At 36.0% G+C, this 14,311-nt stretch overlaps 1 long non-coding RNA gene across 2 annotated transcripts in view; it reads right to left on the bottom strand.

Annotated features, from left to right (window-relative positions):
* The window catches only part of LOC134756622 (uncharacterized), a 31,449-nt gene extending 18,769 nt beyond the window's left edge, over positions 1-12,680 (bottom strand). For both annotated transcript variants that reach the window (XR_010129509.1, XR_010129510.1), the window contains exon 1: positions 12,607-12,680. This is a non-coding gene — a long non-coding RNA (uncharacterized lncRNA). The remainder of the gene's footprint in view (positions 1-12,606) is intronic.
* Positions 12,681-14,311: the final 1,631 nt, after the last annotated feature.

Genomic DNA, 14,311 nt, shown 5'->3' with positions numbered 1-14,311 from the left:
GCAGGGAGACTTGACAGAGTTGACAAGTTTAGCAATTTGGTCAAGGGGGTGGTCTATTAAGAAAACATTCATGGTAATTTTATTCCAGCATCTTCCCAAGAATTACTGTGATACATGAGTTAGAGCTAAAGTTGTTTAAAAATTATTTGATATTTTCATATTAAGTATATTGCCTTAAAACAGAATATTTTAGGATTATTAGGCTTGCTTAGTATGACCCAGTGCTTTTCTTCATACAAGGAGAATCAATGATGGCTTGCCAAAAAATAGTAGACTCTGGCCTATTTATTATTATTAGTAGTAGTAGTAGTAGTAATAGTTTGTTACTTTATTTATTTTTGATTCAGGAGGTACATACGCTGGTTTGTTACATATATGTATAATGGTGATGTTTCTACTGAAACCATCACCCAAATAGGATATAAAAACACAAATTATCTATTGGGTAAAATATTGGGTACAAACACAAAAGTCTGAACTGAATTCAAAATATCATCATCAAGGCTTATTCTCTTCCTTTCAGCCAGGCTGAATTCCTTGGTTCCTGGAACAAACCATGATCTGCCCCTCCTCAGGACCTTTCTATGCACAGTTCATCTTTCAGGAATGATTTTCCCATGTGTTTTTTTTGACTAAAGTCAACTCCTTCTTCAAGTGTAAACAGCATTTCCCCAGGGGAATTCCCTGCCATGTAGACTAGATTAGCAACTCTTGCCATACACTCCACCATTCTCTTTAGCTTTCCTTTCCAACAGGTAGTACTCTTGTTCAGTGTCTGTTTTCCAACCTGCCCCGATCTCCAAATCATGAGCTCTATGAAAGAACATACTATGTATCTATCACCACTGCATCCCCATTACTCCCCATGGTGCTGGGCAGAGTGGCCACTCAGCATTATGGAATGGATGAATAAATGAAGGAATCTTAACATCCAAGTTTCCAATGAGAGGCAATACTACTGGTAATTACTTATTTAGCTGTCTTTCAGAACTATTTTATAAGAATAGGATTTGATAGGGAAGAGGATAAGGGTATATATTTTAAGGGTATTTATTTTGGGAGAAGGACAGGAGGGGGTGAGCTCAAAAGGAAACACAAATGGCTCACTCTTCCATTTACCCTAGAGCTTGACTTGAGACAAAACACTACTACCTGTATTTAGCTAGGTTGTAAAAAGTTTTTTTAGTCAGTGCTCATTCATGGTCTGCAGATCATTCTTTGATGGCTACTTATCTTTATCAGAAGAAGTTCTTACTATTAAGAATGGTTAAACACTAACCAAGTCAGGGGATCAGGAGAGGCTGTGGAAATTATTTCAAGAGAGCTTTGGACAAAAAGATAGGCCACCATCTCTATGATGATTAATTACAGATTAGTTCATTGAATGGCCCTTTTTATTACATATAGAAGCTCTCAGTTTAAGGCTATTAGCAAGGTATCTAAGTATGACAAAAAAAGAGAGAAAATATTTTCAATTACTTCTTTATTCATGAAACTATCCAATAAAGATTAAATAAGCCTCTACTGAGTGCTAGACACCAGAGATTTAATAAATGAGTGAAGCAAAAGCCTTGCTCCCAAAAAGTTTTTAATTTGGTTGGTGATTGTGTAACAATAACCCTCACACCTCAGTGATACACAATTATCTTTCATGTGTTTGTAAGGTTCAGCTTATCTACACTGGGTTCATTCATCTGTTTGAATGTTATCTGCGGGCAAAATAATCTGAGCTGGTCTTGACTGGGTAATTGTAGGTCTAGTTCAAGTGTCTCACCCTCATCCTGGGGCCAGCAGGCTAGGCTGGGACTGCAACTTCATGGCAATTGCTGCAGCAGAAAAGAATAAATCTAGTCTCTGCAGTGCATCTTCAAGTCTCTGCTGCATCACATTTTCTGATATCCCATTGGCCAAAGCCAATGACACACCTGAATTCAGAATCAAGAAGCAAGGAAAACACTTCACATCTTGATAGGGAAACTGCAAAATCGCATAGCAAAGGATGTGGGCATGAGGAGGGGAAGAGCCGGGGCCATCAATGCCATCTGCTATGGTAACATCAACAAAGAAACAAAAGATTAGGATCCAGTAAATGCTGATGGGTGTCAGGATCAAGAAAATGAAGCTTATTCCTTAATTTCTATACTCTGTTTTTAGCATAACTCTAGAGACTTATTTTAAAACATTAGTGGCAGACCAATATGTTTCCTTAAACATTCCTAGTTGGTCAAAGATAAAATCTATGTGAGAGATCAAGAACTCTCCATAAAGCCCTTCAATCTAAAGCTTGTTCAACATTAGAAAAATAAAAAGGAGTAAGAGTTTTAACAGCACTAGATAATAGCTATAAAAGAAAGTTCCTTAGTGCTATTTTAAAACTATTAGGCATTAGAAGCCACAAGGAGGATGCTCTGAATTGCATTTCCATTCTTTATTAAGATGCTTTGTGTAATTAGTAGTGTTTCTATCTGAATAAATAGTAATTTGGAATTCATCCAAATTAAAAGCCTAAATAGAAAAGGAACATTAGTGGTGACTAGAATGTTAAAAGACTCAAACATCTCTAGGGCAGATATGTCTTTGTAAGTTGGTGCAATTTAAATGAAATCTATAGAATCCATGTGGAGTAAAGGCAGCATGAATAGGAAGATGGCAGAAGGAGAAACCCAAACAGACTTCTTCTAGCCAGAAGGGCAATTCACTTCTAGTTTTCTGAAAACTCTAAAAATCAGACTACATTCTTTATATGCCATTGTGAAATCTGCATTGACATCTTAAAAAATGAAACAGCAAATATATGTAAAATAAGCCATGCATTTTTGTGAGTTCGTATCTTATAGTTCTGATAAAAGTGGATGTTACAAAATGAAGAGAAGCTTTTTCATAGAACAATACTAGGACTATGGATGCTGCCTTCTACTGGGGAAGTTGTGAAGGTATTGCCAATATCACTCACCATGAGTATGCAAGAGGAGAGACTAGACCACATCATCTAGATCTAATTTCCTACGATGTTACCAGCACCATCTTGTTTCAGGGTCTGTTGGTCATAGAACAGTGATATGGCATATTGCATCCAGGTAATGATGACGAGTCTGTGATATATAAAATTAGGGCTACTCATAATGTCTAGAAGGAAGTCAGTATGATAGTCCTGGCCTATGCCTACCATAAAAGCAAATAATTTGGGGGCCAGGACAATATAAACAAATGTGGATATTAAAAAATCTATCAGCTCTTACAAATCAGATTCTTGTATAGTGGAAAGAGGTATAGCCTAGGAATACATTCTTATGCAAAAAAAATGAACCTCTAGCATTATATCATACCATATACAGAAGACCTAAAACTATAAAACTTCTAAGAGAAAACACATGAGAATATATTTGTGACCTTAGGTTAGTGAAAGATTTCTTAGGGCAAGAACAACAACAAAAAGTATGAGTCATAAAAAAATTGATGCATTGAACTTTACCAAAATTAAAAACTACTCTTTGAAATATAGGAAAAAAAGATAAGCCATAGACTGTTAGCAACCACCTCTTAAAGGAATTCATCAGAATATATAAAGAACAATTACAACTCAATGAGAAGACAAACAACACAATTTTTTTTAATTTACAAAAGATTTGAACAGATACTTCACAAGAGAAGAAATACTGGTAGCAAAATAAGGACACAAAAAATTTCTCAACATTATTATCTCTAGTTAAAAGCATAATGAGCTAGTCTTACATTTCTACTATGTTAACTAACATTTTAAGAACTGAAAATGCCTTTCAGATAAATGTTTTTCTACACCCTGAAAATACCAAGTGTTGACAAAAATGCAGAGCAACTAAAACATGCATATATTCCTGGAGGAAATAAAAAATGGTTCAGAGGCTTCGGAAAACAGTTAAGTGATTTCTTGTAGAGTTCAATAAACATCTACCATATGTTCCCATGTCTAGATATTTATTGAGAAAAAACATTTGTCCATACAAAGATCTGTATGAGAATGTTTATAGAACTTTTTTGCATAATACCCCCAAACTAAAAACAATTCAAATATCTATTAATTGGTAAAGAAATAAACAAATTATGGTTTATCCATAATACATAATATTATTCAGCAATAGCAAGGAAAAAAACTGCTGCTACATGCACCAACATAGATGAATGTCATGATTTTTATGCTCAGTGACAAGCCAGTCACAAAAGGATACATGCTTCAAAATTCCATTGATATGAGATTCTTGAAATGGCACTGCTACAGGACCAGAGAACAGACCAGATATAGCCACTGGCTGAAATGAGATGAGGGAAATGGCTACAAAGTGGCATGAGGAAGCTTTCTGAAATGATGGCAATGTTCTGAATCTCCATTGTGATGATGGTTATGCAGCAGTTCACATTTATCAAAAGTCATCAAACTGTAGAATTAAACATACAAATTTTTACTGTATGTAAACTATGTCTTCATAAACCTGACCTAATAAAAGAAACGATGGTAGTTTATACCAGGGTCATAAGAGAAGAAATGGAAAGAAGTGAAGGAGTGGATGAATTCTGAATATATTTTGAAGGAGAGTTGACAGTACTTGCTAGAAGCAGAGTGAAGGAAAGAGAAAAATTAAGAATGACTGCCATTCTTTTGGATTGAGTAAATGAGATTAAGATCGTATTTGTAAATAATTTAACATGGTGCTTGACCAACATTATGGATTCAATAAATGTTAGCTATCATCACTTGTAGTTAGCCTAAAGTGTGTTTAGTAGAGTGTCCAGTATGAACAGTACCAAAGTACTGTACAAATGGTATTAAGGAGGTTTAATGTGGCTTGTGGCTGATTTGTCTAGTGACACTAGTTCAGTTTTTGCTTTCCTTTTAACAAAACTTTGTAGAGGAACATATAAAATGTCTATTATTAATTAATTCCTCCAATAGATATTCATTGAGTGCCAGGTATCATGCTACATGATGGGGATATATCTAATGATAAACAAGATACCATTTTTATTCTCAATGAATTTGCAACATGTGAGTGAGATGTACAAGTAAACATGCAACAACAATAGAAGGAACACTTACTACCACAGTAACTGACCCCTCACCAAAGACTTCAGGATGAGTCAAGGACGTCTTTATTGTGGAAATCCCAAGTAAATTGAGGACCTGGTGAATACTCTGTGAGTAAATTGGAAAGGCAGGTGATAGTAGTTGTGGAAGAGAAAAGCAATATTTTGTGTAAGGACATAGCTTGTTTGAAAGCCCAGAAACAAAGGGTGCCCAGCTACATTCCTAGAATTACTGCAGCTGACATTGAGGAAGGAGTGGGGCATAGAGTCACAAGGGGAGAGGCAAATGAAGTCCAGGTCAAGTTGGGCTTGGGAAACATTCTAAGGGTTTTGGACTTTATCCTCAGGATAATGAAGAGCCATTAAAAGGTTTTAAACTAGGAGTGATCCATTCTGATCTGTGCTTCAGGAAAATTACCTTGGCTTCTTTATGGAGGATTAGAGAAGGAGAAGACCAAATTGATGGAAGGACCAATGGAAGTAGAGTAACAGGAATAAAGAAAAGAGAAAGGATCCATACATTCTTATAAAAGTATAAAATTCAGGAACTGATTGGGCATCAAGGCTGAAGGAGAGGAAAGAATCAAGAATGGTGCCTACCTTTCTGACCTGCACAACTTAGAGGATGGTGATGACAATGATTGGAGTTAAGAAATGTGGGAAACAGAGCATGTTGGAAGGGAAGATGATTAAACTTACTTTTGTCGTATTGTAAAAATGCTAGACATATGATATATTCCACCTTTTATAAAACAAATGCTTCTTATAGCTTGAAATGTAATTTCTATAATTTTAAAAATCTTTGAGGTTCTTCTTTTACAAATTATTTTCTTCTTAAGTGTATTGTCACACTTTTGTTATCAGCAATGGATACAAATGATATGGGCAGCAACAATGGTGGTTCATGGATCACGTTCTTCCTCTTCCTTTTTGTGCTCATGAAAGAAATCAGTCATATATCTGAGTTTTAGGTAGAATCAAGTTTTATCTTCTAGTAAATTACCCTCTCCTTTCTCCAATTTTATCTATGACTGTTTTCTTTCTACACAGCTTTGCAAATATTGTAATTACCTGCTTATACTCATATCAATTGTTTTTTGTTATTCAGTACTACTATGTCCTTCTATCATGAGATCAAAGATCATGTTCAGTTATTTCAAAGTACCCAAGTACCTTGGAAAATGCTTTGAATTACTTGAGTACGTAATCAGTTTTTGCTACATGACTGAAGAGTTCTTATCCTGCTTCGTCATGTAATATTTGGCTCCAAAGTCATTGCATTTCCTTATACTTTTTATCAAATCCTGTGGTACCAACCTATATTATTAGAACCGATGAAGCCTTTAAAAATAAATCTTTGCCGTGTATGGTGGCTCATGCCTGTAATCCCAGCACTTTGGGAGACAGAGGCAGGCAGATCACGAGGTCAGGAGTTTGGGACCAGCCTGAGCAACATGGTGAAACATCGTCTTTACTAAAAATACAAAAATTAGCCGGGCATGGTGGCACACACCTGTAATCCCAGCTACTCAGGAGGCTGTGGCAGGAGAATCACTTGAACCCGGGAGGCGGAGGTTGCAGTGAGCCGAGATCATGCCACTGCACTCCAGCCTGGGTGACAGAGCGAGACTCCATCTTAAAATAAACAAATAAAAATAAATAAATAAATAAATATTTTATCTGTTTGATCTTATTTTCTTTCTATCCATTTAACTATAGTCCTTTTAAAAAATACAACTTACGAGAAAAGACAGTTTATCCTCCAAAATGCCTACTTGCCCACATGTTAAAAAACTTAAGCTGTAGTTGTCTAAGATGTGAGTGAATGGGTGCCCTTTTGAGTGCTGATGCCACAATATATTTTTCCAGTTGCAAAAGCACTATGAAGCACATAAACCATGAAAACCAAAATGTATGACTTTCCTCAACCATCACACATCAGTTTTAAGCAGTCAATGTGCTCAGGCGAAGCCACAGTATGACATTACCAGAACTGGACGAAAATGCTGTCATCTGGATTTGAATTGTGTTTGAACACTGGCTATAAATGTGAATTGTGGTACAGATCAAATAGATTCATTTCACATTTGCTGTATTTGCATACTTACATGATACCTGATTCTTTGTTTTTAATTTATTCTATCTGATTAAGAAAAAATGCTGTATGATTTGGGTTCTAGTAAATGATTTAGTTTGTTAATATACATGCTATATGAAAAAAATATACTGATATCTTCTATCCTAAGTGAAAGATATAAAAAGCAAAAGGACACTGAAACCCAGTGTAAACCTTGAGTCCCTACTGAATCGGATACAGCAATGGGAATGGCTGCAGCGGCATCAAGAACATGAATATTATTTGAGTAAGGCTTTACCTGGAAATAATGCAGAATGTTTGACTCACGGAGGAATTCATTTTGGCATTAAAAAAAAGAAAATATATGATAGAACTTCTACCTATTAATATTTGTTTTAGAGTGATAAAATAGCCCACAAATTAAGAACATATGGGCAGCCAGGCATGGTTGCTCACACCTGTATTCCCAGCATTTTGGGAGGCCAAGGCAGGAGGATCACTTGAGCCCAGGAGTTTGAGACCAGCCTGAGCAACATGGCAAGACTCCATCTCTACAAAAAATTTAAAAATTATCTGGGCATGGTGGCATGCGCCTTTCGTCCTAGCTAATTGAGAGGCTGAGGCAGGAGGATTGCTTGAGCCCGGCAGTTTGAGACTAGCCTGGCCACGATGGTGAGAACCTGTCTCTAATAAACAATTTAGTGATTAGCCAAAGTGGTGGTGCATGCCTGTAGTCCCAGCTACTTGGGAGGCTGAGGCAAGAGGATCCCTGGAGCTCAGGAGTTTAAGGTGGCAGTGAGCCATGATCATGTCACTCCACTTTAGCCTGGGTGAGAGAGCAAGACTCTGTCTCAAAAAAAAAAAAAAAAAAAAAAAAGAACCTATGGGCAAAATTTGTTGTAAAATATCAATGAACACCCTTCTTATTTGGAAGCATCTTTTTTCAATATTATACAATTTTTTTATAACTCGTATGCCTTTGAATAAGAAAACATCAAGCATTATTTGACAATAGTATAGCAATTATGAACAATTGGTATGTGTGCTTCTTTCCTAGAGTACATAAATGCATAAAGATGACCCCAGAGAATTCATGCTTCAAATCTTTAATAATTTAAAATTTGGTCTTATTCCAAGGCTTACAGGTCTTTTTTTTGTAAAAACCCAATGGCCTCCAAATATGTAATATTTGGGCTCTTTATAAAATGGAATGTCTAGCAATAATTTTTCTATATTTGAGAAATTATATATTATAAAAATATGATTTAAGAGTTGGTGAACGATTGAGTCAGGAATAAGTTGCTTGCCTCCAAATTTCATAGATGCAGTTGGATTCTGAAGTTATACCAGCCAGGAATGGAGAAAAAACTAGCTCATAAATGGGAACTGCTTATCTTCTACTCATGGGCAACACTTACAACAAAAGTAAGAAGGACATGAGAATTTGCTTCTTTGTGAAATAAATTAGGTGTTTACCTACCTCTAGCTTGGTTCTATATGAAATGAAGAACCTATATCAATTATTTTCCCATATTGTCAGTTATTTTCTGTTAAGAGAAACAATCCTGGTTTCCGAAAATATATCAAGTTTTTAAACGGCTCTGTGCCCAGAAAAATAAACTGTTTGGTATTTAAGTGAGCACTAAATATGTGGAAACAATTACCTGATGATTTCCGGGAAACATGGAATAATTGACAGTTTATAAATGGAATGAATGAATGATGTGATTGTGATATCTGAATATGCTAGAGAGTTAATGCAAAAAGAAGGCACGTCTGGATAAGCTATTACAAGAGTAAGGAAGATGAGAGAAGACAGGAGTAAAAAGAAGAAAATGAGAGAGACCTTATCTCTACGAAAAACTGAAAAATTAGCCGCGTGTAGCGGCACACAACTGTGATCCTAGCTATGTGGGAAGCTGAGGCTGGAGGATTACTTGAGCCCAGGAATTTGAGGCTGCAGTGAGCTATGATGGCCCCATTGTACTCTAGCTTGGGTGATAGTGGAAGACTCTGTCTAGTTTTTTCTCTCTCTCTAAAAAAACAAACAAACAAAAATAATACAATTATAAAATAGAGCAACTACGCAGTCAGCCTGAGGAAATTTGCCACTACTTTGTGTCCCAGTTTAGCATCTCTTAAAGGTACAAAAACATCTACTTTGAATGCAACTATGCAGTTGAGGCAAGAGAATAGGGTCTGGAGGCAGGGAACCCACAGCCAGTTCATGCTGACTTCCTAGAACTGAATCAAACGGCAACACTTCAGCTATGACAGGAAATATCTTTTTCATTTACACAGGGCGTACACCAAGTAAATGACTTCATAACTTTACTTCATCCTGTTCATTTGCATAGGGTGTACACCAAGTAATCAGTGGAAACCTCTGGAGGGTATTTAAACCTCGAAAACTTCTGTAACAGGGCTCTTCAGCCCCTATGATTGGGCCCTCTTCTGCCATGTGGCATGTACTTTTATTTTCAATAAACCTCTGCTTTTGTTGCTTCATTCTTTCTTTTGTTTGTGCGTTTTGTCCAATTCTTTGTTTAAGAAGCCAAGAACCTGGGCACCCTCCACCAGTAACACACTGATATAGGAGCCTGCCTAATCTAGAGTCTACATATTAGTAATAGCAAAGAAAAAGCAATTAAAATGAGCAATTCTGCACGGAAAGTGTCATCAGATGACACGTTCTCATAAAACTCAGCCACTCATTCTCGAGAGATCTAGATAGTCTACATTTAACTTATTTAGTATTAATATTGAATATTTATTAAGTTTTGACATAAATTGGGTTGAAACATTTTGTATCTCTGAAACTTTTTCTTAAATTAAACTGTTATATAAAATATAATATCTATCTAAAACAGGTAAAAATGGAGTTTCTTAGATTTAGGGTAGGAGGAGAGGTTGGTGGCCTAATGACCCACCCACTAGCAGCCTTTTTACATCCTTTCCTATGTGGTAGTTCCCCAGGGAAGTGCTGTGGAATCTCTATAACTCTGAGGAGCAGGGATTAAAAATTACTGAAACATTTATAAATAAATTGGAGAGTTTCTGTTATATAAATTGGAAATATTTTCTATTCCCAGTAGACCTACTGTTTGTTGACTGCCCAAATGCCTGACTAAAAGACAAAGCTTCAAAATAATCAACATCTAGTTAACATAGCAGACAAATTTGTTTATCACTGCTTCATTCCTTACCACTACTAAAGTGATCAATAAAATCACTGTCATCATGATGCACAAGGACAAAAAGAAAGAAGAGGAGCCAATGTAAACAAATGGGAAAATGGAAAAAAAAAAAAAAAGTTGAAATCTCTAAGTCCCAGGAACATGAATTGATTCATGACACAGAGACCCAGAAAAGCTCAGAAATTAGAAGCACTGGATACTGAAAGTGGCAGTCAAAGGTAGAGTTAAAAACAAGAGGATTATTTGAGTTGATTATTAAGCAACTACCTCTTCATTATCCTTCCAGGAATTAGAAGCTTTAATCTCTAGAGAGGGCTCAGACTCAAGGACATCTTCCTATAAAGAAGATGAAAAGAAAATCTATATGATTTCCTCTAACCTTCTTTTTCTCTTTAGCTTCCAGAACACTGGAAATGGGTGATTCAATACAGGGCAGAGGCCAAAGGAAATCCTAAAAAGGCGGATCCGTACCACTCCTAGAGAGCAGCCAGTCGAGACTGCAACAGAGAACAGAGGGCTGCCAGAAGGGCTTCTCCAGGAATGCTCTTTATTAACTTTACTCTATTTTTTTAAGTATGCATATTTGCTAGTATGATAAAAGTATATTCCATTAAAAATAAAGAATACTCAATGTTTGAGTGTCATTCAAGTGGAGAGAAACAGACCTAGCTTTTAAAAAACAAAAGCTTATTTCTTCTTGTCCTTTGAAAAATAGTTACCTTACAAATCATGTTTTGCCTAGATTACTAAAAAAATTGTGTGTTTTCTATGAATACTTTGGAAAGAGAGAAGTAATAGGAAAGTTTATAGGAAAGCAAAGACTAGCCAGTGTGTAGTAAAAAAATTGTCATGGATGACTGATCCACAGATAATTCCAGATCCTCTTTTACCATTCAAGTAGAATCCCTTCAATTGATCATGTATTGCCTGAACTAAATTTTTGGACACACGATATTATTTTAGAGTACTAATGTAAAACCAAATAAGAAAATATATAACTGAAACTTGCTCTTTTTAAAGTCTAGAAAGGCTACCTAATTTCTGGCAAAACCATCTGCAAAGATTTCCAACTGGAAATGTATTTTGCATGATAACAGGTTGAAGTCATGAATCACTTGGTAACTCATTAGAGTGACTAGCATCAAAAGATCCCTTAGGAATTTAGGGAAAAGGTAGTTAAGCAATTAATGAAGTTATTTAAAATCCTGATATGGTTCAGCCTGCTTTGAAGACTGCTAGGGTTTAATATTTATTTAATAGATTGTCAGTTTCATGCCAAAAAAAGAAACGTGACAGAAGTCACCCTAGTCTAAATGTAAAAAAGGTAGCCCATTTGAAGCATATTTTATTGCGGTAGTTGACATTATTATAGTCTGTACCATTATATCACCATACAAAAGCCATCATTCTCAAGCTGAAATTAACATTGCTGTTATTTTCGATTAGAAGAATTGGCTCTAAATCCAGTAATTCTCTACAGTGATTTATATTTTAGTAGCTGCCATCTTGCACCAAGAGGGAATGTGTCAGAGTATAACCACTCTCTGATGAGACATAAGGTATTAAAATTGATATGAGATGACAAAATGAGAGAATGGCATTTTAGGGGTATTGTTTTCACTTGTCATGGGCAGTTTCTGTTATGGCTTCATTCCTGAGACTATCTGCTAATCTTTATGTTTGATTCAGAATCTAATACTTCAGATGGAAAGGTACGGGATGTAATGAGCTCTTATCTCTTACAGAAAGTACTGAAAATGTATTAAGTGCTAGAAATATTTGATTTGTAAGAATATATGATGGCTAAGTTGATGACAGAATGAAGTCACCTAAAGACAGTTTAGTAGTTTCCTTAATTTCATCAAGTTTTATTTTCATACGTTGTAGCCCCACCTACTTTTATATGTTTTAAAGAGCAATATAATTTGTGAGTTTTACTCTGAAGTTCAGGACTCCCATCTCAGAAAATTTCATGACATATAAGAAAATATTATTTAGTTTTTAAAACTATTTTTATCCCTGAAAATACTCAGAGGCCTCTAAAATCCCTATTTTGGATTTCTCTTGCTCACCTATAAAGCACTCTGAAATAAGACCTCCACGAAACGATAATATATATGATTTTAAGCTTTGGAGGGCAAAAAACATATCTTCTCCTTAGTACAGTATCAGATATACGAATTAATGAATAAAGTATCACAGTCTTTAAAATGTATAACATTATTTTACATAAATGTGAAATACCAAGAAAAACATGTTGGATGTGATTCCTACCTGCAGGTCATGAAGAGAATGTATTTTGGGACTAGGGTGTTCCCCATACCCTATTGCTATGGTTTGAATGAGCCCCACAAAGTTCATGTGTTGGAAATTTAATCCCCAATGCAACAGTGTTGAGAAGCGAGGCTCTAAGAGGTGATTGGGTCGTGAGGGTTCTGTCCTCATGAATGGATTAATGCTGTTATCATGACAGTAGGTTAGTTATCATGGGAGTGGGCTCCTGATAAAAAGATGAGTTCAGCTTTCTTCCACTTACTCTCTCTCATGCTTCTCTTGTCAAAGGCATTAGTCAAGTTGCTGAGAAGGGTATGAAAGGTAGAAACAAAATGTTTGGCAACAGCAACCAGTCATCAGTAAACCACCTGTAATGCCTACATCACAATAAGGTCAGGATCCTGAAGTGTGTGTTCAGTGCTCTGTGAAATGCCTTACACACATAAGACAAGTCAGACAAGTCAAACAAACAAGTAGTGTAAACAAGAGGTCTTAGTTATTATGACTTATACAAAAGACACATTTCATGCCATAGCATTGGGTTATGGCTCGCCATCCTGGAATAATCTTATGTGCAAATGCCAAAATAATGTTACCTATTAATAAGTTAGAGAATCTATTAGGTTCATATCCCATGGTAATCATTTTTCTCACATGTAACACTACAAATATTGTGAAAATATGGGATAGCTATGTATATGCTATCCTCTTTACCCTACTTCTCACCATCTCCTTTCCAAATTCTCATTTAACAATAGATAAGCCAAGAGTCTAGGGTTATTTTCTACGAAAGATAAAGTTATTTTGTGCCTGGGGAAAGGTCATTGTGTAAAAGGATTATCTTATTAATATATTCAAGAGGAAAGTTCTGAGGATGATTTTCACCAAGTTTGTTGGGAGGCTTTGTAACATTCACCAGTGACTACTAAGTAAACTTAGAAGACATTTCAACCTTTCTGCTCAACCTTTGACAGTCCATGTCTCTCACAGGTGTAGTTTCCTCTTCTCTATGGTGGTATCCCTCTTGATGATCAAGCAGCTGCCAGCTCTAACCTAGTCTAATAGCACTTGACGTGTTTTTCTCATTCTCACCCTCCAAACCCAGTCTTTCTCAGACATTGCTAATATTTCTCTGTAGAACCACTATTTTTTTTTTACTTTTATTTTTAGTTTTGGGGTACATGTGAAGGTTTGTCACAAGGGTTTGTTGTACAAATTATTTAATCACCTAGGAATTAAGTCCAATGCCCAATAGTTATCTTTCCTGCTCCACTCCCTCCTCCCACCCTTCACCCTCAAGTAGATCCCAGTGTCTGTTGTTTTTTCCTTTGTGTTCATAAAAAGTTCTCACTATTTAGCTCCCACTTATGAGTGAGAACATGCAGTATTTGGTTTTCTGATCCTTAATTAGTTTGCTAAGGATGATAGCCTCCAGCTCCATCCATGTTCCCACAAAGACATGATCTCATTCTTTTACATGGCTGCATAGTATTCCGTGGTATATGTACCACATTTTCTTTATCCAATCGTCACTGATTGGCATTTAGGTTGATTCCATGTCTTAGCTACTGTAAATAGTGCTGCAATGAACATTTGCAGGCAAATATCTTTATGGTAGAATGATTTATATTCCTCTGGGTATATACACAGTAATGGGATTGCTAGGTCAAATGGTAGTTCTGCTTTTAGCTCTTTGAGGAATTGC

Source organism: Gorilla gorilla, chromosome 11 (genome assembly GCF_029281585.2).
Source record: "Gorilla gorilla gorilla isolate KB3781 chromosome 11, NHGRI_mGorGor1-v2.1_pri, whole genome shotgun sequence".
Taxonomy (NCBI): domain Eukaryota; kingdom Metazoa; phylum Chordata; class Mammalia; order Primates; family Hominidae; genus Gorilla; species Gorilla gorilla.
This window is presented reverse-complemented; position numbering and strand designations above follow the sequence as displayed.